This window comes from Felis catus, chromosome B3 (assembly GCF_018350175.1).
Source record: "Felis catus isolate Fca126 chromosome B3, F.catus_Fca126_mat1.0, whole genome shotgun sequence".
NCBI lineage: Eukaryota > Metazoa > Chordata > Mammalia > Carnivora > Felidae > Felis > Felis catus.
Genome location: NC_058373.1, coordinates 140,588,177 through 140,612,385, shown reverse-complemented (window position 1 = coordinate 140,612,385; position 24,209 = coordinate 140,588,177). Strand labels below are relative to the sequence as shown.

Sequence of the window (24,209 nt, the reverse complement as noted above, 5' to 3'; positions counted from 1 at the left end):
TGTCTAAAAAGCAGAGTGAGGCTGAAAATTGTATCAAGTGTCGATGGGAAGGACAGGCGAAAAGTCAGGGCTTTATCCTGGGCTCAGATGGGCTGCGTCCATCATTTGTTAGGCGTGATGGGAAAGGTCTTCTTCCCTTTGAACTTCACCATCCTCAAATAGAAGACGGAGATAACCCTTGTCTCTCGGATGGCCACGGGGGTTATTTGTCCATGTGTGTGTGTCATGTGCCTAGCATAGTGTCTGACAGGGATGCTTAATTCTTGCATATGCCCTTCCATCCTTCCCCGGCCCTGCGCCCCCATCCACTGCTCAAGCCACCACTTTCTCTCCTACGGCTTCTGCTCCTCGATCAGTGTGGCATGTTTTCTGAGCTTAGCAAGAGCAAGGTTGGACATATGACCCTGGCCTATGAGTCACACCGACAAAATTCATGCTCATGACCAGATCATTTGGTGCTTTTTTTTTTCTGCTTTGTTGTTTCATTTTTATGATATCCACCATAAAGCTGAATATGTTTACATTCCGATTTCAGAAGGCAGGAAAGGTAAGATGTTCACTTAAATTTAATTACAGGCCATGGAGTATGATTAAAACAGATGGTTTTAGAAAGTATGTCTTATGTGTTTGTTTTTTTCTTTCTTTCTTTTCTTTTTTTTTTTTTTTTTAAGAAAAAATCAACAATATGATTTTGCCGGCCTTCTTTTGCTGGGTCTCTTCTTTCCACTTGGATTTCTTTTTTCTTTTCCTCTCCTCTTTGCTTAATTCCTTTCTGCCTTTCTTTCTTATTTTCTAAAAGGCTCTGGATCCCTGCCAGTTATTATTATAAGCTGAATGCATTGGCTTTGAGCCAAGATGCCAATAGTTAAGCACGGAGCCAAAATGGATGGTTTCTCTCCTATTTCCCCTCACATACTGCCCCCCATTGTAGCTTGTGGGGGGTGGGGGGGTGGGCAAAGGCTTCCGTGCTCCAGATTTTGCAAATATGCTCCGAGAGTTGGGAGAAGAGGACCACAAGGATATAAAAGGCAAGACGATTGTAAGAGGTGAGCGCAAAGGATTTTTAGGGTCTTTTCCTAGGTGTGTGTTATTTTGGGAATCCAGTTAATCATCTTAATCGAGGTCTGACAGAGGCGTAAGGCAGGCCTGCTGTGTGTGGTGGTTTCAATGTGGGACATGCCACCTGAAGACAATCCAATTTCAGGGAGAGGGAGATTGAAATGTCAAGGAAAACACTACCGATCCTTTGCATCCGCTAAATATTTCAGCCATCATGTCAAAGAAAGGGGCCTTCAGAACAAAAATCCCGAGAAGGGGTGTGTAAGTTTCCTAGGACTATGGTCACAAACTACCACAAACTTAGCTCGAAAGAACACACGTCTATTATCTTACAGTTCTGGAGGTCAGGAGTCCTGAAATAAAGGCATTGGCACAGCACCGTTTCTGGGAATCCTGAGGGAGACGATGTCCCTTCCCCTTTCAGGCTCCGGGAGGATGTGCATCTTCCCGGCCCTGTGGCCCCTTTCAACAGTGACATTACTCTGACCTGCTTGCCTCCCACATCTCCGTCCCCTCTGCTCCCACGGTCACATCACCTGCCTCTTCTGATACTCTTACTTCCCTACTAAGAACCCTTTTCACTACCTCAGGCTCACTTGGGTAATCCAGAATCTTCTTCCCATTACAAGATTATTAATCTAGCCACATCTGCAAAGTCGCCTTTGCCATGTAAGGTACCATATTCACAGATTTCCAGGATAGGACATGAATATCTTTGAGGAGGGGGGTGTGATTCTGTCTACCGGAAGGGGGCCCTGTTGATTCTTACTTGTCAGACCCATGGTAACTCATGCAAGGCCCAAAAATGTGAGGTTCCACTTGGCCACTGTCCTGGAGAAGCTACATTATCCCTCTAATTCGGCCAAAGACATCCATGTGTACATTCATGGCTGGATCCTTCAACCCCATGCTCTGTCACTGAAGTCTAGGCTTTCTCTCTGCCTGTGGAAGTCCAGGCACAGGTGTATTGGGACTTGGGGGCACTGACCCCAACCCCAACCACACTTGGATAATGGTCAGGTACATCAGTTGTGGGTACAGCTTGCCTTGACTTCCTTGGTTTCTCCCAGACCTCACTGCTCTATCACTCACTTGGACTCCCCTCGTCCTTTCCCATCCCCCTCTTTCTCCCCAGTGCATGCTAGCACAGGCATTGCAGAATAAGTAGGCACATCCCAATGTTCAGAATGACTTCAGGCCAAAAAATAAAAGTGTCTAGGGACTGATTCCAAACCACACCTGGGCATCCTGAGATTTGCCCTTCCCCATAATACTGCCAATGGGATAAAAGATCAGATAATGAAAAGAACCCTCCAACTCCACTGTTCTCTCACTCTTTCTTCCTTTGCTGTTGTCTTCATTTCCACAGAGGTGGGGTTCTTAAACACAGTTGCTTTTAGTAGAAGATTCACAGAAATCTTAAAATGCTGTTATATGAAAATCAGAAGGACAAATCCAGAACATCATATATGCAGGACATTCATACCCAATCCCATTCAAAACACATGACATACAGAATCTCAATCATCCTGGAGTTTTCAGCAACACCATTTTTTAAAGGGAATAGATTAATACAGTAACAACTCAGAAATGGATAGTGAAATCAGGGAAGGAGAAGGAGGAAAGGGGGGAGGAGGAGGAAGAGGAAGGAGGAGAGGAAGAAGAAGGGGAGAAGAGAGAGGAAGGAAGAGGAGGAGGAGGAGAAGAAGAAGAAGAAGAAGAAGAAGAAGAAGAAGAAGGGAAAAGGAGAAGAAGAAGGAGGAGGAGAAGGAGGAAGAGGAGGAGGAGGAGGGGGAGGAAAAGGAAGGAGAGGAAAGTAAAGAAGAAACATTAAGTCTTGCAAGAGACAGGAAAGAGTAGGTCTCCAACACCAGGAAACAGGATTTCACCTAGCAAACCTAGCCATGTGTCTGTTTCATATATAAACTCGATATTATGCCTCTGCAGTAACCTTTGCTCGATGCAGATATTAAAACTTCAGAGTTTGAACATGTTTGGTACAACTGAATAAACAAAGAATATTATTTATAATACTCCCCAGAGGAAAGGCTTAATATCTCTTCATTATTCAGGATGTGTGACTTAAATTATCCTTCCAGGTCTCCGAATGAAAAAGATTGCCGGTCTTTCTGACATTCATGGATGTCGGAATATGGCACTGAAACTACAGCTGACTCACAGAAAAGAGAACAATATGGTTGCTTTTGTGGTGAGGGGAATTTGGGGATCATTTTGTGGCATCCTCATTTTCTCCATTTTTGTTCACGGTGTCTTCAAAGTGAGCAGAAGAGTGTCCGGGGCTCCCTTTAAAGACAACAAAGGAGAAGGGAGTTGAGGTGCTCTTCCAACACTACAGCCAGGCTTGGGGGGGGGGCAGGAGGCACAAAGGTTGGACAGGGAGAGAGTGCAGAAAAGGAAGGAAGGGAAGAACAGAACAAAAGTGGTGCTGGCCTGGAGATGGGAATCGGCAGGCAGTGAGAAGGTGCTTGGTAAGTACCTGTTGGCCTCCATTTGCCCCTCCTATGTCTCCTCCTGTGTACTGGCTTGTCCTTCATGAGCTGCGGGTGCTTTGTGGTCTGGGACTGCTGTTGATCTCCCATTCCCTCCAATACAGAGGATGCACGTGAGGCTCCAGAGAGCTGAAGAATGAATGTCAAGGATTCCTTGGTAGACACCTGTTATATTTCACAGTGTCTGGCCTGAAACGGGTGATAAATATCAGCTGCTAACATCCATCCTTGCACAGTTCTGAGGGTGCATTGCTAAGCCGGCAGATTGACAAAACGGGGTTCAGGAGGGATGCAAAATGGCACCTGGGACGTTTCCGGTACGATGCGCTGAACTGACCATCAGGGCGTTCATTACACTCACTTCCTCAGCTCTTAAAGGGAAAACTGGCAGCTGAGATGAAGGCTTCACAATTTGTCAATTGCTCATGATTGATCTAAAATCACTGTATCTAATCAATGGTAACGGCATGTCCTTTATTCCTCAACATATATAATCTATCCTTCAGATAGCTCCAATCCTTAAATGGAGAGATGCATTCCAAAGTATTTTGCTTTTAAAGAAGGCCTGGGAGGGGTGCCTGGGTGGCTCAGTCGGTTGAGGGGCTGACTTCAGCCCAGGTCATCATCGCGTGGTTCTTGAGCTCGAGCCCCGCATCGGGCTCTGTGCTGACAGCACACAGCCTTCTTCGGATCCTCTGTCTCCCTCTCTCTCTGCCCCTGCCCTGCTTGTTCTCTCTTTCTCTCTCTCTCTCTCTCTCTCTCTCAAAAATAAATAAAACACATTTAAAAAAATAAAGAAGGTCTGTGCAGATACATTTCAGGATCGTGTTGGGCTTGAATCTGTCCTCCACCCCACTCACAGCTTCTGTTCATCTTTGTGCATACACATAACCTGTTTTATAAATCTCTGATCCCAAGTCTGTTAAATGGGGCAGGGGTCCTTACTCCCTAGGTTTAATTCCACCTTTTCTTCCAGTGTCTCTGCTGTTACTTTCTTACCTCGCATACATCCATGTTTCTTCCACCCTTGGTCTTTTCCTAAAACTTCTGTCTGTAGACCAAGAGGAAAATTGGCAAGGAACCCCAAACTTGGAATAAAGACACCCAATTCTAAACCCACCTTGGCCTCCTCTCTTCTTTCCCCTGCACCTGGCTTTGCCTTTTGCAAAAATGAGGGGCTCTGAGTAGATCGGCCCAGGGTCCTTTGCTGCTGTCACCCTCTTTCTACCAGGGAGAGCTCTGCCAAAAGAGCGTGCTTCTTTCAAGGGTTTCTTATCCAAACTTTTCAACCATTGAATCTTGTCTGTCCCTCTTTTGGGCAAAATAAATAAATGAATACACCATGTTTCTTGACACTCAGAAAAAAAGTATTTCAAGAACATACCTGATTATTCCTTTGCCCTCCTGTTGGAATGGCAACTGTTGGAGAAGAAAACAAAGATTGTAAGGATCCCTTCAGAAGATGGGAATTTACTTCTTCCCCCTTTATGACCACTGAGCAGGTCACGTGACCTTGATGATTTGATTTTTCTCCTCTCCAAAGGTAGAAATAGTGCTTTCTCTGGCCTATGTCAGAGTAGTTTTGGAAGATCCCAAAGGAGGATGTGTATCAAAAGAGTTCGCAGCCCAGAAGTACTTAAGCGACAGTCACTGTCTCCGGTCTGTATCTCTACAGCCCGTGCGTGATTTGGCTACAAGTTTGATTGTTGGAAATCACAGACTGGGTCATACCATTTCCTGGCTCCCGTCCACCTTCAGGATGGCGGTGGCTACCCGTCCGTCCCCACCTTCATCTCCTACGTCTTCCCCATCCAACAAGGAGCCTGTTCCCCAGCCACAGAGTCATCTTGTGGTCTCGGACAATGTCATGTTCTGTACATCTGCACACCTACACTTTCATATTCTTTCCCCTCTGCCTGGAGTCTCCTTTACTACTCTTCCCATCTGGTTAAATACTTCTTTTCCTTTTAGTAACTCGGTTTGTACGAAGACCTCCTCCCCATCTTTTGTGTAAACAAGACACTACAAATATAGTTGAATTCTCCTGGTCATCTTCACTGATCTCACTTCCTTTTCTCCCCAAAAGTAAACACTCTTCAACATGGCGATAATCAGTCCCTCGAGTAATGTTTATGAATGCGTAAATATGCGTGTTGCCATAGAAGTTGTGTTGTTAAGCATGCTTTAAAATTTATATGTATGTTATCAGAGTGGAGGCCTAAAGATCAAAATGCTTGAAAACCCAAGTTTTTCTCCATAACATATTTGGCAGGAAAATGTGTCTTCACCTGAACCCATGAGGTGGCAAAACATGGCCAGAACTGATGTGCAGCTACTCAATATTCACGTTTTTTTTTTTTCCTACAGAAATATTAGTATGTTTGGTTTTATACTGCTGGCCCAGATTCTGCCGAGGGTGTTATCAAAATAGAGATCTATGTCTCTGTGAAATGGAAGAAAAAAAAATTCTAAAACACATCTGGCCCCCAAAGGTTTTGGAAAAGGAATTTGGACAGGGATGTTTTTGTGATCAATCCATGTTGATTCATTAAGCTCTAGTGCATTCATTTTAACAGCTTTAACAGCGTGGTAATATTACACTGCATAATATGGCTCGATTTACTTATTCAGCCTCCGGTTCATGGACATTTAGGGTATTTCCAATTTTTGGCAATTCCAAACAGTGCTGCAATATGACTCTTGAGTATGAATCCTTGTACAATGAATAGAAATTTTCTAAAAGTGGAAGTGGTGATGCCTCGGGCATATGCTTTTCTAGTTTTATTAGCTATTGCCGAATTGTTCTCCGAAATGGCTGTTTCAATAGAGACATGAACTGTTAGGGCATGGAAGATTCCTGGGCTCCACATCCTGGCAAACACGGGGGATCTGTGGTCTAGGAAATGGTCGATTTTTGTACCGTCTTCATGCATACTCAAAATGAACACTTCCTCCCTAATTTTGAGGGTACAAGGCTCTATATATTTCATTCTATCACACTCAGTAATCATGTTGTTTGAATATTCTAGATCTTTATTATTTTGTTCCTGAGACATCAGTTCCTGGGAGAGGCATATTAATTTCTCCTGGTATGATGTTAGATTCCTCAGCTTTTTATTGCAATTTTGTCATTTCTTTTCTATAATTTCAAGATATATAATTGGATAAATGTACGTTCTGAATTGCAATACCTTCTTGATGCATTCTTGTTCCCTGTAATACTTTTGGACTTCAGTTTATTTTCTCAATATTAAAATAGCTACACCATCTTTCTTTGGGTTCGTTTTGCCTAACATATATTTTCTCAACCTTTCACTTCCAAGTTTAATGAGTGATTATATTTCTCTCTCTCATCCAATCTGACAACTTATCTTTTAATTTGGAAAGTTAAACATTTATATTTATTAGGACTACTGACATATTGAGATTTGTTTATAATTTCTTACTTTATGTATTCTATTTATTATGGTTTTTAAATATTTTTTCTTTCTGTCTTTTTATTGGATTGGTGAAATATTTTCCATTTCCTTTTTCTCTAAGCTATAACTTAACCATCCTATTGTCATGCTTATGTCATCTTTTATATTTGATTAAATGCACTCAAAAATAAAAAGCAATATCTCTTCTCACTCCTGGATTAAGAGAAAGGCCCTCATTTTAAATATTATTGTTCAAAATTTCAATACCACATTGTTTCTGTGTGTGTGTGTGTGTGTGTGTGTGTGCATGCACCTTTCTGACGTGCACCTGTTATTCATTCAACAAGGTTCTGTTTCTAGTATATTCTTATTTGTCTGGAAGGCATTTATTTCACCTTCACACTTGCATGCCAGTTTGGCTGGTTATAGAATTCTTGATAGATTCTTCCTCTGTCCTGCAATTTGAAGACATGTTCTCTGCTCTGACTCAGTTGACTGTTGTTATTGCCGATTACACAGGTCATATAACATCTGTCCTCCAGCTCACCAATGCACCTGATTTGAGTCTGCTATTTGACTTCTCCTTCGAGGTTTGAATATCATAGTTCTAATTCTTACTTTCATAATTTATGTTTGGTTCCTTCTTACATGTTCTGTTTCTTTTCTGTGTATCTAGTTCTTTTTGTTTCCTGAACCTTTATTTTTATCAGTCAACTATTTTTGGTCTTTATTAGATTGGTGTTTACTGAATTTCTTTGGTAGTTTGTCCTGTGATGAAAATGCCACTTGCCAAATATACCAAAATAATTATTCATTTGTTTGATCTCACATCACACATATACAATACTCTCAGAAAGACAAGTCCTACACCCTTACCGACAACATAATTACTAAGTACTTGGAGATTTTACTTATGATCATATTTAACCTTTTACCTTCCCCACTTTATTTTAGACTTGCTGTGTGCATTACATCTGTATCTTGAAATAACATCACGATTTCCGTGTTCAACATTTATTCGTGTTTTAAGTCATTTAAATGGATAAGAACACTGTATTATACACCAAAATATTTGCCATTTCTGCACTTCTAAGTTTTCCTCTAACATCAATCTTTGGCTGTTCCTATAAACAATTTCCTTTAGCAATCCTTTAAAAGATTTACCAATGACACCTTCTCTTAGTTTACCTTTATCTGGGAATGTCTCTATTTCGTCTTTATTCCTGATGGGTGTTTTTTTTTTTTTTTTAGATGGAAAACCCTAGGTAGATAGTTCTTTTCTTTCAACACATAAGAAATGTTGTGGTATTGGTTTCTAGCTTCAACATAATTCCTGAGTGTGACATAATGAAGTATATAGAACCCTATACCTTTGAAATTAAAGATTGAAAGTTGCTTTGTGAGGGGCGCCTGGGTGGCTCAGTCGGTTAAGCGTCCGACTTCAGCTCAGGTCATGATCTTACGGTCCATGAGTTTGAGCCCCGCGTCGGGCTCTGGGCTGATGGCTCAGAGCCTGGAGCCTGCTTCCGATTCTGTGTCTCCCTCTCTCTCTGTCCCTCCCCCGTTCATGCTCTGTCTGTCTGTCTCAAAAATAATAAAATAAACAAAAAAAAAAAAAAAAGAAAGTTGCTCTGTGATCTCCGATGGAAAATCCAGTCCTCTTGATTTTTTTTTGTATGTACTTATTTCCCTCTCTAACTGCTCTAGAGTTTTGTTCTTTTTTTTTTTTCTTTTTGTTTGTTTGTTTGTTTGGTCACCTATCTTCAGTTTTCAGCATTTTGTTTTGTTTTGTTTGGCTTGTTGTTTTTGAACTTGCTTTGTTAACGATTTTTTCAAGTTTTGATTTAAATTCCAGTTAGGTAACATACAATGTAGTATTACTTACAAGGGTGATTTACTGATTCCGCACACACACGTACACGCACACACATTTGGCCCGTTTCCATAATTTGGCTACTGTAGATGTGTTGCAATAAACATAGGTGCATGCATCCCTTTGAATTAGTGTTTTGTATTTTGGGGGTAAATACCCACTAGTGTGATTGCTGGATTGTAGGGTAGTTCTATTTATAACTTCTTGAGGAAATGCCATAGTGTTTTCCACAGTGGCTGTACCAGTTTGCCCTCCTCCCAACAGTGTAAGAGGGTTCCCCTTTCTCCACAACTTTGCCAGCACCTGTTGTTTCCTGTGTGGTTGATTTTAGCCATTCTGACAGGTGTGTGGTGATTTCTCCCTGTAGTTTTAATTTGCATTTCCCTGATGGTGAGTGATGCTGAGCGTCTTTTTTAAATGTCTATTGGCCATCTGGATGTCTTCTTTGGAGAGATGTCTGTTCATGTTTTCTGCTCAGTTTTAATTGAATTATTTGTTTTTTGGGGGTGTTGAGTTTGTGTTCCGTGTTCAGCACTTTAAGCCATATTTCTCGGCATGGTTTTCTTTCCGTTTATCTTGCTTCAGTTTCGCTGAACTTCCTGAATCTAGAAATCGATGTCTCAAAATTGAGCGTGACTTTAGAGCCATAGTTTCTTCAAACATTTGTTTCCATACCTATTCCTCTTCTTCTAGGGTTCCGATGGCATGAAATCACAGCCTTAAAACTTTTCCAGGGGTCCCTGAGTCTCTGCTTATTTTGAAATTTTTCTCTCTGTTCTTCAGACTGTGTGATTTCTAGCCATCTTTAAGTACGTTAATTGTTTCTTATTTTATCTCCATTCTGCGCCTGAGACTGTTCAATGAATTCTTTTATTTTCTGTATTGAATTTCTCAGTTCTAAATGTCCATTTTGTACCTTTTTATTGCTTCATTTTTTTCCTCAGAACTTAAAAATTTTTTTTTAATGTTTGTATATTTTTGACAGAGAGAGAGAGAGAGAGAGAGAGAGAGAGACAGAGCATGAGCAGGGGAGGGGCAGAGAGAGAGGGAGACACAGAATCCGAAGCAGGTTCCAGGCTCCGAGTTGTCAGCACAGAGCCTGACATGGGGCCCGAACTCACAAGCTGTGAGATCATGACCCGATCCGAAGTCAGACGCTCAACCTACTGAGCCACCCAGGCGTCCCTTCCTCAGAACTTTTATCTTTACATTTGTTTCAAGAGTGTTCATCTTTGGGGTGCCTGGGTGGCTCAGTCGGTTGAGCATCTGACTTCGGCTCAGGTCATGACCTCATAGCTCATGGGTTCGAGCCCCGCGGCAGGCTCTGTGCTGACAGCTCGGAGCCTGGAGCCTGCTTCGGATTCTGTGTCTCCTTCTCTCTCTGCACCTCCGCTGCTCACACTCTGTCTGTCTCTTTCTCAAAAATAAATAGACATTAAAAAAAATTTAAAAAAAAGAGTGTTCATCTTTGCTTCAGGGATGATTTTACAATAGTTGCTTTAAAGACTTTGGTAATTTCAACATCTGGCTGATTTTGGAGTCAGAATCTGATGATTGTCTTAGCCCTTTGAGATTGGTCAGATGTGTGTGTGTGTGTGTGTGTGTGTGTGTGTGTGTTGTTTTTGTACATCAAGCACTTTTGGAGGGTATCCTGGATATTTGAATCTTATTTTGGGAGATGCTGGATTCTGCTAATATCCCCTGGACAATATTGATTTCTGTTTTAACAGGCAATCACCTGATTTGCCTGACCCTGCAAGTTCGATCTGACCTTCTGTGGTTGGTGTTGTTAATGTCAGTTAAGTTTTCAGCCTTTAAAGTCTTTGCCGTGGTGTTTGGTCTGTCTGTGCCTGTATCACCCAGGGGTTAGTCTGGGGTTTAGTCTCTGGTTTGTTTCACAGGCCAGTTCCTAGAGCTTGGGCAATGCTTCTTGGGCTCTGCTTCGTCTAAGCAGTAGCCAGGAGGGAATCTTGGACTTATGCAAGTGCATATGTAGAAACCAGGTGTCCCCTTCTCAGACCTCAGCTCTCCAGACTTTTCTCAACACGAGCTTCCAGAGGCCGGTTTTCCCAGTCCCTCTGGCCAGAAAGATAGGATTCTTTATAGATATTAGCCCTGCCAGGCCATTGGCTAATTCCATGTAACTGGGGCCACCTTCGGTGCATTGTAACGAGAAAAGAAACCAAGGATTTTCTCCAAACTACAAGGATCTCTTTTTTTGGCACCCCCTGGGCAGAGAGCAGGGTGTCATCTCAGGCTTTAGCATATCTGTGGGATATCAGTTCCGCTCCAGGGATTGCCCTCAGAATGTGACTGAGAGAGAAAAACAGATTTCTAAAAAGGGGAGGGGAAATTTTTCCCAGACTCTGACATGTACGAATTTACTGTCTCCATCCTCGGGCTAGAAATAGAGGATTTCCACAGAAGTTTTCCTTTCCATGCCCACTGCAGACTTGGTGATGTGACCCATTCTTGAATCAAAGCAGGGAGGTGAAGCGGGGGGGGGGGGCAGGGGGGGAATAATCCCAAACCTGCAAACACCATTCCTGTCATGGAAAGTTACTCACGTGGTTACTTCAGTTTATAACCACCTCTTATTGTCCAATTTCCAGAATCTTCGGCTAGTTTTATTTTGTATCCTGTTCAAACATTTGAATTGCTATCAGACGATGGTTGACTTATTCCATCTTGGCCAACACCGGGAGATTTATTTTTTTATCATTATTTTATGGTTCGGAATTGCTTTGAGAAGTTTTGATCTCATTTTGCTTTTAAGTATATAAAAATCTTTCTCCAAAATAAACACTACAGGACAGAGATGTGACGGGTCGAACTGTGTCCCCTTAAAGTTCATGTGTTGACGCCCTTACCCCCACCCGGGATCTCAGAATGTGACTGTATCTGGAGGCGGAGATTTTCAAGAGGAGAATAAATTAAAATAAGACTGTTAGAGTGGTCCCTAATCCAGTTGGGCTGGATTGAGAGGAAATTTGGACCCAGAGGGGCACAAGGGATGTGCCTATGCTGAGAGATCACGGGAAGGGGCAAAATGACCCTCCCCTCTGCAAGGGGAGAAGCCTCGAGGAACCGAACCGATCGACCTCTTGATCTTGGACTTCCGGGCTCCAGAGCTATGAAAGGATGCACTCCTGTTTTTCCAGCCACCTAGGCTGTGTCACTTTGTTATGGCCACGCTAGCAAGCTGAAACAAGAAGAGTGTCTCCTATCTGCCTTGTCTCCGGCTCATTGTCCTTTGGCTCAGTGCCTGTACTGTTACTGTTTACCTTCCTACATGCCAGTGGTCTTCCACAGGACTTGGCTCTCCGTTATTCGCAGCAGCATCTCAAGTTGGTAATTTTATGTCTAATTTTATCGATAAAGACACTCTTCCGGCCGGTGAGCCGGACGGCTGGCCTCCAACCCGTGGCCACACAGCCCAAATGCCTCCCGCTACATTGAACCGCTAAGTACAACCCTCGCGCAAATAGGAAGAAGGTAAATGAACAGGAGTAAGATTCCCTAGGCTCTCATTTAACTGCAGCTCAAAAGCTTAAGAGTAATAAAAAAATGTCATTTTAATTCACCAATCTTTCCGCGCCCCCCCCCCCCCCCCCCGCCCCGCCAAGGCGGTGCAGATCCCTTCCTGAAAAATTTTGACAAACTCCAAGCACCATTCAGAAACGTGAAGGGTTCTCAGCGGGACCTTGTTACTCTGAACATTAATACAAAGCCATTCCGTACAATACAATACAACTTGATTTTGTATGGCACCCCATTCAAGTAGGAGCCCCAATGGAAGCTTACGCATCCTGTTTTTAATCATATTTGAGTGATTTAATTTCAAACACACAACCACTTTTGCCTAACGCAACCTGCATTTGAAGAAAGGCTCCTTCGTGACAACCGAGTGAGAGAATGGCAAGGGTTTTATTCTGACTCTGACTCAATAGGCCACATTTTACCTCTGATGAGGGCATATAAATACCACCTAGGGGAGGGTGAGTGATGAGTGGCATGTGATTTTCCATTTTCCCCCTCTCTGAAGTACTTATGTGCTAAAATTATAGTATTGAATAACAACAACAAAAAAAAAACCCAGAAATGCTTTAGTTGTTTTTTTTCCCCCTCTTTCCTTGAAAAAAAAAAGTTCTGTTTATTGTCTGATGATAGAAAAGCAGCTTGGTAAAGTGAAGTAAACAGTGGATTGAGATTCTTGGCTTTTCCTCCAGAATCTGCCAACTCACTGACCAACTTTGTGTCTTGGACAACTTGTCTTCCCTTGTATTCAGTGTCCAGAGCCTAGAGAAGCAAAACTTCACCCTTTGGAGTGTCCACTCTCTATCACGCCTGTTTATTAACACAGATCACTGTTGAGCTCCTTCTAAGAAGGTTTGGTCTCTGAGTGCTTAGAGGAATCCACTGATCCATGACACTTAGGTTACAGATACTCCACAGAAAGCTCCTGTTTCAATAGACATGTTGAGCTAAAGATAGTGTTTGGGAATCAGGGGAGGCAGTGCACCGGTGGAAAGGTAGGATTAACACATAGAGTTGATAGCACCAATAAAGCTTCCTTATCCTTACAATTTAAGGTAGAACCTTTCTGCTTCCAGCTCTGCTTCTTTAGACACTCTTAGCATTACTGGTTTCCTTCCATAACTCTACAGCTCAAGACTGGAGAAGAAGAAGGTCCTCTTCCGAGAAACACCCCCCGCCCCCCAAGTGAAGCCATGGCAAGTATTCTCAGATGTGGGCAATGCGCAGGCATATTGTCTGCAGTTTGGTTTGCATCATTCGGAGAACAGAAACTACTGGATGTATTTATCCTACAGGAAATCTATGACTTCTGTTTGTCTGCTTACTTGGTCTTCTACTTCCCAACAATCCCAATTCTCCCCATTACTGTGGAGCAGGACAGCGGTTGACCCGTCTGAGGATCTTATTTCCTTACGTGATTATCAGTTGCCTTCATGAAGAGATAAAAAGTAGATGAAGACTCCGCAGGACCTTCCAGCACTGCTGCCCTAGGCCCTCTCTCCCCAGTCCCAGACTGTGGCTGCTGGCTCAAGTGCTGGCCTAGATCCTGACCCTTGGATGAGGCAACGTTGTATGGCTCCATGGCCATGCATGTTGGCTCTTGTTTTCACAGGCTTTGATTCTTATCACTTTATATGTGGCTTTTGGCTCAGTCCCAAAATCTCTATCTAGTTTATTTGGCTTCTGGCTGCTTTGAGCCAAATACCAGCCTCCCAACTGGGCCCAGCAACTCAGAGCCCAACCCCAGCCACTGGCCCACTTTTCTCTGCCCCCAATCCCTACAGATGGGGTTTTCTTAGATAATACCTCCCAACTGTCATCTAAATACTCTTCCAAGAATGAATCCTAAATCTTTGACAAGGTGAAAGTTAAGACCTCTTAGCTAATAGAGTACCTTTCGGGAACTATGTGTTTTTTTCCCCCAAACAAACAACAGCCAATATTTCAATTCTCCACACCAACTGGGGTGCCTGATAATTCAATTCAATTCTGACCCTAACTACCTAAAGTTAATATAGATCCAGCAGGTTAAAGGCTCAGTCCCACAAGACTGTCTTCTTTTCAGACACCAGCTGTAAGCAGAATCTCCAGACTAACCACACTTTGTCCCAGCCAACTACAAATGTGGGGCTTCCCGCAACCTCCCTTCTCAGGTTCCACAATCTTCTAGAACAACTCACAGAACTCAGGAAAGCATTTATGTTTACTGGTTTACTGTAAAGGATACAACATAAAGACAGTCAGATAGAGGTACATCAGACAAGGCATTGGGGGACGGGTGCAGGCTAGAGTTTTAATGCCCTTTTAGGATGCTCCGTTCTCCTAGCACATCCGTGTGTTCACCAACACAGAAGCTTCCCAGAACTCCACCGTTTGAAGTTTTTATGTCAGCACCATACTTTCTTGATGATTACAGCTTTGTAAGACAGCTGGAGGTCTGGAATTGCGATGCGTCCAGCATTGGTTTTCTTTTTCAACATCACTTTGGCTATTTAGGGTCTTCTCTGGCTCCAAACACATTTTAGAATTGTTGGTCCTAGCTCGGTGAAGAATACTGGCATTATTTTGGTAGGACACGACAAGGATGTCCACTCTCACCACTGTTGTTCAGCATAGTACTTGAAGTCCTAGCTTCAGTGATCAGACAACAAAAAGAAACGAAAGGCACAAAAATTGGCAAGCAGAAAGTAACACTTTCATTCTTCACAGATGGCATGATACTTCACGTGGAAAACCCGAAAGATTCCACCAAAGATCTGCTAGAACTGATACATGAATTCAGCAAAGTCACAGGATATACAATCAACATAAAGAAATTGGTTGCATTTCTATACACCAATTATGAAGCAGCGAGAGAAATCAGGAATCTTTCCCATTTATATTTGCTCCAAAAGCCATAAGATACCTAGGAACAAACCTAACCAAAGGGATAAAAGATCTGTATGCTGAAAATTATAGGAAACTTATGAATGAAATGGAAAAAGACATCAATAAATGGAAAAACGTTCCATGCTCATGGACTGGAAGAACAAATACTGTTAAAATGTCTATACTACCCAAAGCAATCTATACACTCACAGCCTGTAGAAGTTTTTAGAGATGTGATTAATTGAACCTTTGACCACTGTGACCTAACTCAATCTCCAGCTTCTGTCCTTTCCAGGGGAGGTAAAAAAGTAGGGCTGAAGATTCCAGTCCTCAGATACCAGCTTGGCCTTTCTGGCAAGCAGCCCCTGTCTCAAAGCTATGTAGTTTCCCTCCTCCCATGAGTTATCTCAATAAAATACAAAAGGCACTCTCATCACTCAGGAAGGCTTTAGGAGCATTATTGTAGCAGATACTGGGACAGAGACTAATTTCAAAAAATATTATACCACAGGAACCTAATAAAAATTTAAACTCATGGTGAATTCAACCTCGCCAAGATTCCGGAGAGGAATCTGTGTCACTGGTCAGAGGAGAAGTACCTCTCCAATTTGCAGGACCCTGGGGCTGCAAGAACCAACAAGGGGCTTAGCTGAGGGAAGCACAATTGTGGTGAACACAAGGATACTGTCAGTCTCCAAGATTTCCTGAGGGCTCATTGTCCTATTATATTCCAGGTGCTAGTCAAAGCTGCGAGATTACACCTGGGAACAAGATAAAGCACCAGTCCTCCAGCAGCTGGGTTCTAGTTGCAGGCGGTGTGCAATTCTTGTGCTGTGTCTTCAGGTTGCCTTAGGAGAATCCGTCCAGCTGTAGGGTGAGGCATCTCTGGAAGGAAAGGGTGGGTGAGAGGAGCACGAGCCATAGGTTAGTGCCAGGAACTGAAAGAGAAGGTACCAAATCCATTAATGGGACCTAGAGTGACCTCACTGTGGGACTTGGATGTCCAAGACATGGATCTCCATCCCCTCTGCCAGAAAAGCCAAACAGCAGGATGCCCACATGGGCTTGGACCCCTCTGGGGACAACTGCCACCCATCAGATGAAGAACACTCCTGAGGAAAGGGGGGCACCAACTCCACCATTCGTCCAGGTCTCGTACCCCTTCCTCGTTCTCACATCACTGAGATCGTACTGGCCTGTTCCTTCAACAAATCAAGCACATTCTTGACCTGGGACATTTGCATCAAACAGTTTCCTTCCCATACTCTCCCCCCACCGATATTCAAGTAGTTCACTCACACAGTGTATTTAGATCTTGACTCAAGCATGGCCCAGAGCATCATTCCCTGCCTACCATGTATCAGGTATACTCTCCTCCCCCATACAACATATCCCTACACTCTCACTCCTGGCTTCCTTTTCACATTACAACTTGATTTATATCTATTTGCACCATCTACCTATTTCTAGGTCGACTTTATCTGGAAAGTTTTGTGTTTATTTTGTTTGTGAGCATAGTAGCTAACACAATATACTTACCTAACTATTTGATAAATGATAGTGGTTCTCATGTATATAGATAGTTGTGTCCTGTGCAATGTGACTCAGGGACTCTGGTCAAAGACTACTGTGCTAAAGAAGTGATGATGGCTTCTCACAGTCCATCCATAGGGTGGTTGGTGGCCTGAGAGCTTTGCTTCACTGGAGCTATGGTACCCATAACATCTTTTGTCTTTTGGGTTGAAATGGGAGATACTGAGACAGAGGCCACTGACAGGGAGTATCTGTGGAAAAGCAATTTCTAGATCCCAGTAGAGTGTGGGTGTACAAGTTTCTTCTGCTGAGGGCATAAAAAGAGTACCCAAGAGTTTCGGTGCTTGGAAAGCATTGGGTCATGAGGCCCAGAGGTACTGTGGTTCCTCCAGCTTTTTTTTTTTTTTTGAAACCCTCCAGAGCTTGTACAAATGGCTGAGAATCCAGTTTTACATAACGTGTCTCTCTACACTAAACCCTCCATGTTTTGAGTAAATTGAAAGGGTCTCTTGTTTCTTGAAAACCAAGAAATCCTAACAAAACTTTCATGCTTTATGTGGCTTTTCAGGCGTGGCAATACCAAGATATGTTTGGGTTACAGAGAGAAGTAGAGGCAATGAATAAAGAGAGAAAATCTGAATTAGAGGGAGGAAGTTAATGAACATCTTGAGGACCTGGCACATACTATTAATTGTGGGTGTAAATGATCACATTTGATTTTCACATACATGCAGCTAGGATGGTTTTGGAAATAAAAAGAACGTCCTACAAACTGGCTTCACGAATAGGGGAATCTATCTCACGTACGGGCAGTCCAGGTCTAGTGTGGGTACGGAGCATGATCAGGGACTGAGCTTTAGCTGTGTCCCGTTCTTTTGGCCCTATCTGGTGTGACAGCTTCATCCTCAGGGCAGCTACTTCTTTGGTCATTTGATAGGTTGCAGAATTTCTGAGGCAGCAGGCTTTCAGGGGAGGCAAGGGATAGGGCTACTACCCTACATCACAGCCGGCCTTTACCTACCTCAAGCTCTGGGTTTTTGAACTCCTTGCTCTACACGGGGACAAGATGACCATTATTTACCGTGATGGCTCAAGTACTCTTGTATGTGGGGGGTCTTCTCTGCCCCTTCGCGTTACAGAAGTCGCATGGGGTAGAACTGGATACTCGAATCAAAGACGGATTATTTTTGAAAGAAGGAAGTGAGGAAGGGATATATCATCACCATTTCACAGATGAGAAAACTGAGACCCAGTAAGATTACATATCGTGTTCATACAATAGTAATTGACCATATGATTAAATGTTAGATTGACAGGTCGGTCTATTCTAAGGCTTGTATTTATCGCATAAGGGAAAAAGTAGGGAGGGGGCAAGAGACGAGGGGGAATAAAAGAGGGAAAAATAAGAGACGGAGAACAAGCAAGAAGTAAGGAAGTCACAAGCTTCCTTCCCCAGCAGGCCTTGTTATGCACCCGGGCCAGCTTAAGAACCAACTGTCACCATGTGGTTTTCCAGTTCATTACTCCTTGGCATCAGCAAGTTCTCATTTGTGAGAAGAAAACAATGACTGTAAAAGGCTCATAAAGATTCTTGGACATCAACAGAGGCTTCCTCAAACATAATTTCATTACGTTTGGAGAAAAGCGAATCTGCTTTTTTCAGAGACAATCTTTGCTTCCAGATATATTAATTTACAAATGAACAGAAAACAAGTGTCCTGTGGTTGGCTAACCTCCAGATATTAGAGGAAGAAAATCACTGGAGTCATTCAACTGAAGTCAAACATAACGGAGATTTCCATGCCTGACTTTTAAAGAAGCTTCCAGACTTATGATTTCGTTCTGAAGTTGGACCTCTTGGTACCTGAGACTAGTAATATTTTAAGACGGAGGAAGTTTTCTTTCTGTCCTATGGGACAGCCTAACCTGTTTCTTTCTGCTAAGATATCATCATTACCTGGGTGTCATCGGTTGGGATTGAGTGTGGGCTGGGGATTGTCAGTGGGCAAACCCTGTGGGCCACAGTGCCAGAGCCAAGGGTGGTGTCCAATGGTGTGAGCATGTAGGCCTGATTGGGCAGGTGAGTTGCATTCACAAGGCTTTAGACCGCAGGTCTTACTCAACATTCAAAGTCAGACCTGCAGGTGGTTTGGCTGTTTTGGGGAGTCCCATATGTGACTAGTGTTGCAGGAACCAATGTTTCTCAGAACAAGTCTGAAAGGAGCCAGGTAGGTGTCCAGAGCTCTTGATAATTAGGACAAGATTACGGGAACATGTTCTCATCAGAAGGTCTATGCTCTGAGCCAGAAGGATGAATATTAAGGACACCACTGCACAGAGGGAATACTTCATATCCAATGCCCAAACTCCTATTGTACCAATGTATTCACTAGTTGGTAGCCAAATCTCCTTCCAGAGTCATCTGAATTTGAGCCTTATGCATATATTTTATTGGCTTCATCATGTGCTTAGTTCCCTTCACTGTAAAATGGAGATTACACACCCAACTCATATGATTTCTGTGAGTTGAGTTGTCTGGAGTAAAATAATGGAGATAAGCAAAACACTTAGAAGGTTGCATGACATATGACAAATAATAACAGTTAATAAGTAAAAAAAATAAAAAAAAATCCTAGCAATTAATGTAATTATTAGTAACACCAAAACCTACATATTAGTCCGCTTGAGATGCCATGGCAAAATAGCATAGACTGAGTCACTTAAATAACAGACATTTGTTTCTCCCAGTTCTGAAAGCTGGACGTCCAAGATCAAGTTGTCATTGGACTCAGTGTTTTCTCAGGAGCCTTTTATGTGCTTACAGATGGCTGCCTTCTTGCTGTGCTCTCTCATGGCAGAGAGTGGGGGTTGGGGGTGGGGAAGAGAGAGAAAGAGAGAGGAAGCTCTCTTCTGTCTGTTTATATACGAGCACTAATTTTTATCAGACAAGTGCTCCGGCCTCATGAACTATCTCTTAAAGGTCTTGTCTCCTAATACCATCACACCGAGGAGTAGGAATTCAACATATGAATTTTGGGAGTACACAAACATTCAGTGCATAACTACATATATACACACATATACACATAAATGTCCCTACAATACACCTTGACTAAGACTATCGGGTTTTCCAAGCCTTCCAAAGGTGCTTAGCATGGTAAAATGGTACTATAAGTGGAAGGATTAATCCCATCTAAAAGGCTGCACTTGAGGCTATGTTCTCCAGAGTTCCCTCCAGGGATTTGTCAAAGTTAGCATGAGCTACGTGACACTAGTTGCAAATCCACATTGAGTAGTCTAGAAGCATGACTGCCTGGAAGAAACTTTGCACTGAGAAATGGCAGAAGCTCCTTACTCTGGTAATCTATGCAACTTGTCCTGGGATTGCTTTGGAAAACATTCGTGCTTCAATTGCCTTATTTTATTGGTCATAAAGTTGACTCATTCCAACTGGAAAGTAGGTGTAGAAAATGGAACAGCATTTGTTGTGGAAATCACCCCCCACTCAGGACAATTGCCATCTTCTTCCTTTTCTATTACTTGAATTAGTAAGTTATTTTCTCTCAGGAAGCATTTTTAGTTATCATTTAGTTACCTGTCTATGGTAAACATTATTAATATTTCACAAAAATACTTTCTACAAAATCCTAAAGAAACCACAACATCTCTTAACACAGAGCTCCACACAGACTACTGCCAATGGACACTTGCAAACCAGCACACAACAAATTTCCTATATATGTTGAAGTACTTACTGATGGGCCTGGAGGATAGGCACTTCACATCTTGGATTTGGTGAAGTCTCAGAGATTTCAGAAATGTCTGGATCAATGGAAAGATCAGTGGAGAGATTACAGGTGTTAGAATTAGGTAATTACTTGAATCCTGATGGTCTCACATCTAAACACTATGGCTTTGAGTAAATCAAGGCAATTATTTGTGACTCAGTTGTTTCATATGATGGTAAGAAAAAAAAATATTACCTACCCGCAGATGTGGTCTTAGGTGATATTGTTTGCCAAGACTTTGGTACGAGAGAGAGAGTATAGGTAAATATCAGTTATTTTCTACCATAAGCTACTCTTGTATCTGGTGTGGGCTAAGTTTTTATCTCTGGTAAAAAATTAATTGAACATTTCTAGACTATGATGACCAAATCCACACAAAACTTTCTATTACTATTGATATTTTGAAGAAAGGTCCAATTCTGATAATATCTGAGTTACTTTTATTGGACTTACCCTAATGGCAGTAACAATTACAACTCTGGAAGAAAAAATTCAGTGTTTTGCAGTGTTGGGCAGCAAGCAAAAGTAGGCAGACATGCATCTTGAAATGAGAGATAAATTAGATGAGTTCTACATTTAGCCAGCTTTTTCTGCATAGACGTTGGGGAAGAAAACTCAGACATAAAAGAATAATAGCGCTACTGGGCAAAAAAGAAAGAAGTGTGAACTTAGGACTGGAAATTGATGGGAATTTGAATGGAATGAAATGACCCAAATATAGGAAGCCCCAAATCTTTGATCAAGAGTTTAGTAAAAGCTATGAAGTTTTTACTGAAAACACAGATGCACTATGTCAAAAGAACAAGGACTACATCTAAGGACTCAGCAAACAAAGCACCACCACCAACAACAAAAATAAACTGGCCCTAGAAAGGCATAAATCCATTCCAAGGTGATCTTCTAGTAATTTAATTGTTTGCCACGGAAACCAAATCAAACCAAACAACAACAAAAACTTCAACATTGTTATGAGGAACATAACAAAATCCAGAGTGTCTACATGAATCCACAATATCATGTATACAATGAAAATTCACTGAACATACCAAGAAGAGGGAAATATGGTTAATAATCCAGAGAAAATATAGACAAGAGGAGCAGACTGACAGATGACTGGAGTATTAGATTAATGGAGAAGGACTTTAATACAGATGTTACAACGATCTTAAAGAAATTACAAAAACGAAAAGAGTAAAAGATTCAGTAAACACTTTAGCATTCTGAGGAGACACATAAAAACTATAAGAAATAACCTAATGAAAATTTTGGAATAGAAAAACACAATATATAAAGCAATAGCTCAATAACTGACCTAAAAGCAGTTTGAATACATCAGGGAAAGACCTGTGAACAGATCAGTATAATGTGAAGCCCAGAAAAAAGAAAATATTAAAATATTTAAACACAGCTTCAGCAACATGTGGAATGACATGAAAATGTCTACTATGGATGTAGTTAAAGTCCCAAAGGAAGAGGAGAAAGAAAGGTGGGCAAATAAATGAAGAAATAAATAATGGCCAGAGATATTCAAATTTGGAAGAAAAAAATGAATTCACAAGCCCAAGAAGCTCAGGAAATCCTAAGCAGATAGCATAGTCAAACTGCTGCAAACAATGAATATAGAGAAAATCATAGAGTGCCCACAGGAAAATAAATACTAATTACAGGGGAAAAAATACAATAATCAAGACCGACTTTTAATTAGATATGATGGAGGTCAGGAGGCTCTGAAATTGAATCTTTAAAGTGCCGAAAAAAGATCTGTCAATTCAGATTTCCATATCTAGTAAAAATATCAGTCAAAAATAAAAGCACATTTAGGATATTTCGTATTTTTTAAAAATCTGAGTAAACTCATCACTGGCAAACTCACAGAATAAGAAATGCTAAACACATTTCCTCAGGCAGAGGACAATAATATCAGGTGGAAATTCTGATTTCCACAAAGTAAGGAAGAATGCCAGAACTAGTATATATGTGGCAAAATAAAACTGAAAAATTTAAATCAATTTTTAATAACTTCGATAAATAATTGAATGTGTAAAGCAAAAATGAGATAAATAATGTGACATTTTACAACACAGGCAGAAGTAAAATGTATGACAACAGCAGCAGAAGAATGAGAAAAGGAACATAGACTATGGCATTATATGGTTCTTACCCTATATTTAAAGTTATACAGTATTTTAAAATAGACCAGGGGAAGTTATTGCAAGAACAATGAAGATGATAAAAAATAAAATATAGAGATAAGGTCAGTAGATGCTAATTACAAAAATGGACTAATAACAAATATTCAATTAATTAAAAAAACAGGCATGGGGAGGAGAAACAAAACAGATGGGACAGACGGAAAACAAATAGAAGTATATTTAAATCTAATCATGCTGGGGCATCTGGGTGGCTCATTCGATGAAGCCTCCAACTTGGGCTCAGGTCATGAACTCACAGCCTGTGAGTTCAAGCCCCGCATCGGGCTCTGTGCTGACAGCTCAGAGCCTGGAGCCTGCTTCGGATTCTGTGTGTGTGTGTCTCTCTCTCTCTGCCCCTCCCCCACTTGCGCTCCATCTCTCTCTCTCCCTCTCTCCCTCTCTCTCTCAGAAATAAATAAACATTAAAAAAATCTAACCATGCTGATAATTACACATAAATACAAGTAAAACCAACAAACCAAATAAAAAGTAAATATTCTCATAATAGATACAAAATAGATAATATATATAAAAATATATAGTTGGTCTTCTCACAAAAACCAACTTTATACTGACAAAGAAACGTTTCAAATATGAAGATGCTAAGAGATGACAAGGAAATAGAGAGAACAAATGAAAATGAAACAGAAATATTTAAATATGTGAATGACAGCTGAAGTAGTGCTCGGAGGAAAATTTTTAGGGTCAAATTCTGATACTAGAAATGAAGAGAGTTATAAAATTAGTGATCGAAACCTCCATCTTAAAAAAAAAACTAGAACAAGAACAGTAACTAAGGCAAAGTAAGAAGTAACAACTAGGGGTACCTAGGTGGCTTAGTTGGTTGAGCGTCTGGCTTTGGCTCAGGTCATGATCTCACAGTTTGTGAGTTCCAGCCCCACGTCAGCTCTGTGCTGACAGCTCAGAGCCTGGAGCTTGCTTCGGATTCTGTGTCTCCCTCTCTCTCTGCCCCTCCCCCACTCATGCACGCGCGCGCGCTCTCTCTCTCTCTCTCTCTCTCTCAAAGATAAATGTTAAAAACAAAGAAGTAAAAACTAAAAGCTGATAAATATATATGAATACCAATATCAGAAATAAAAAGTAAGAAATGCTAAATATCCTGTAGTTCTATGAGCATCAAGAGAATAATAAGAAAATAAATGGAACAACTTAATTACAATTCATTTGACATTTGGAAGAGATAGGCAGTATTTTGAAAGACAAAAACTATCAAAGCTTACAAAAGAAGGAACAGAAAACTTGACTATGTCTACATTTATTAGATCAATTGAATAAATATTTCAAAATTTCCACAAAGAAAATTCTGGATTGCACTATTGCACTGATTAATTTTACCAAACATTAAGTTTACAATTAACAACTCTAGACACGCCGCCTTAGAAAATAGGAGAGACACAAACATTGTCAAT

The 24,209-nt window shown here is 41.5% G+C and overlaps 1 long non-coding RNA gene across 2 annotated transcripts; it reads right to left on the bottom strand.

Annotated features, from left to right (window-relative positions):
- Positions 1-14,610: 14,610 nt before the first annotated feature.
- Positions 14,611-23,649, bottom strand: LOC109501210. Of its 2 annotated transcripts, none has more exons than XR_006600153.1 (3): positions 23,607-23,649; positions 20,555-20,621; positions 14,611-16,151 (listed from the first exon to the last, which is right to left on the bottom strand). It is a non-coding gene; the product is annotated as an uncharacterized LOC109501210 (long non-coding RNA). The 2 variants fall into 2 exon arrangements; XR_006600154.1 differs by lacking the exon at positions 23,607-23,649 and adding an exon at positions 20,787-20,887.
- Between the last annotated feature and the right edge of the window lie 560 nt (positions 23,650-24,209).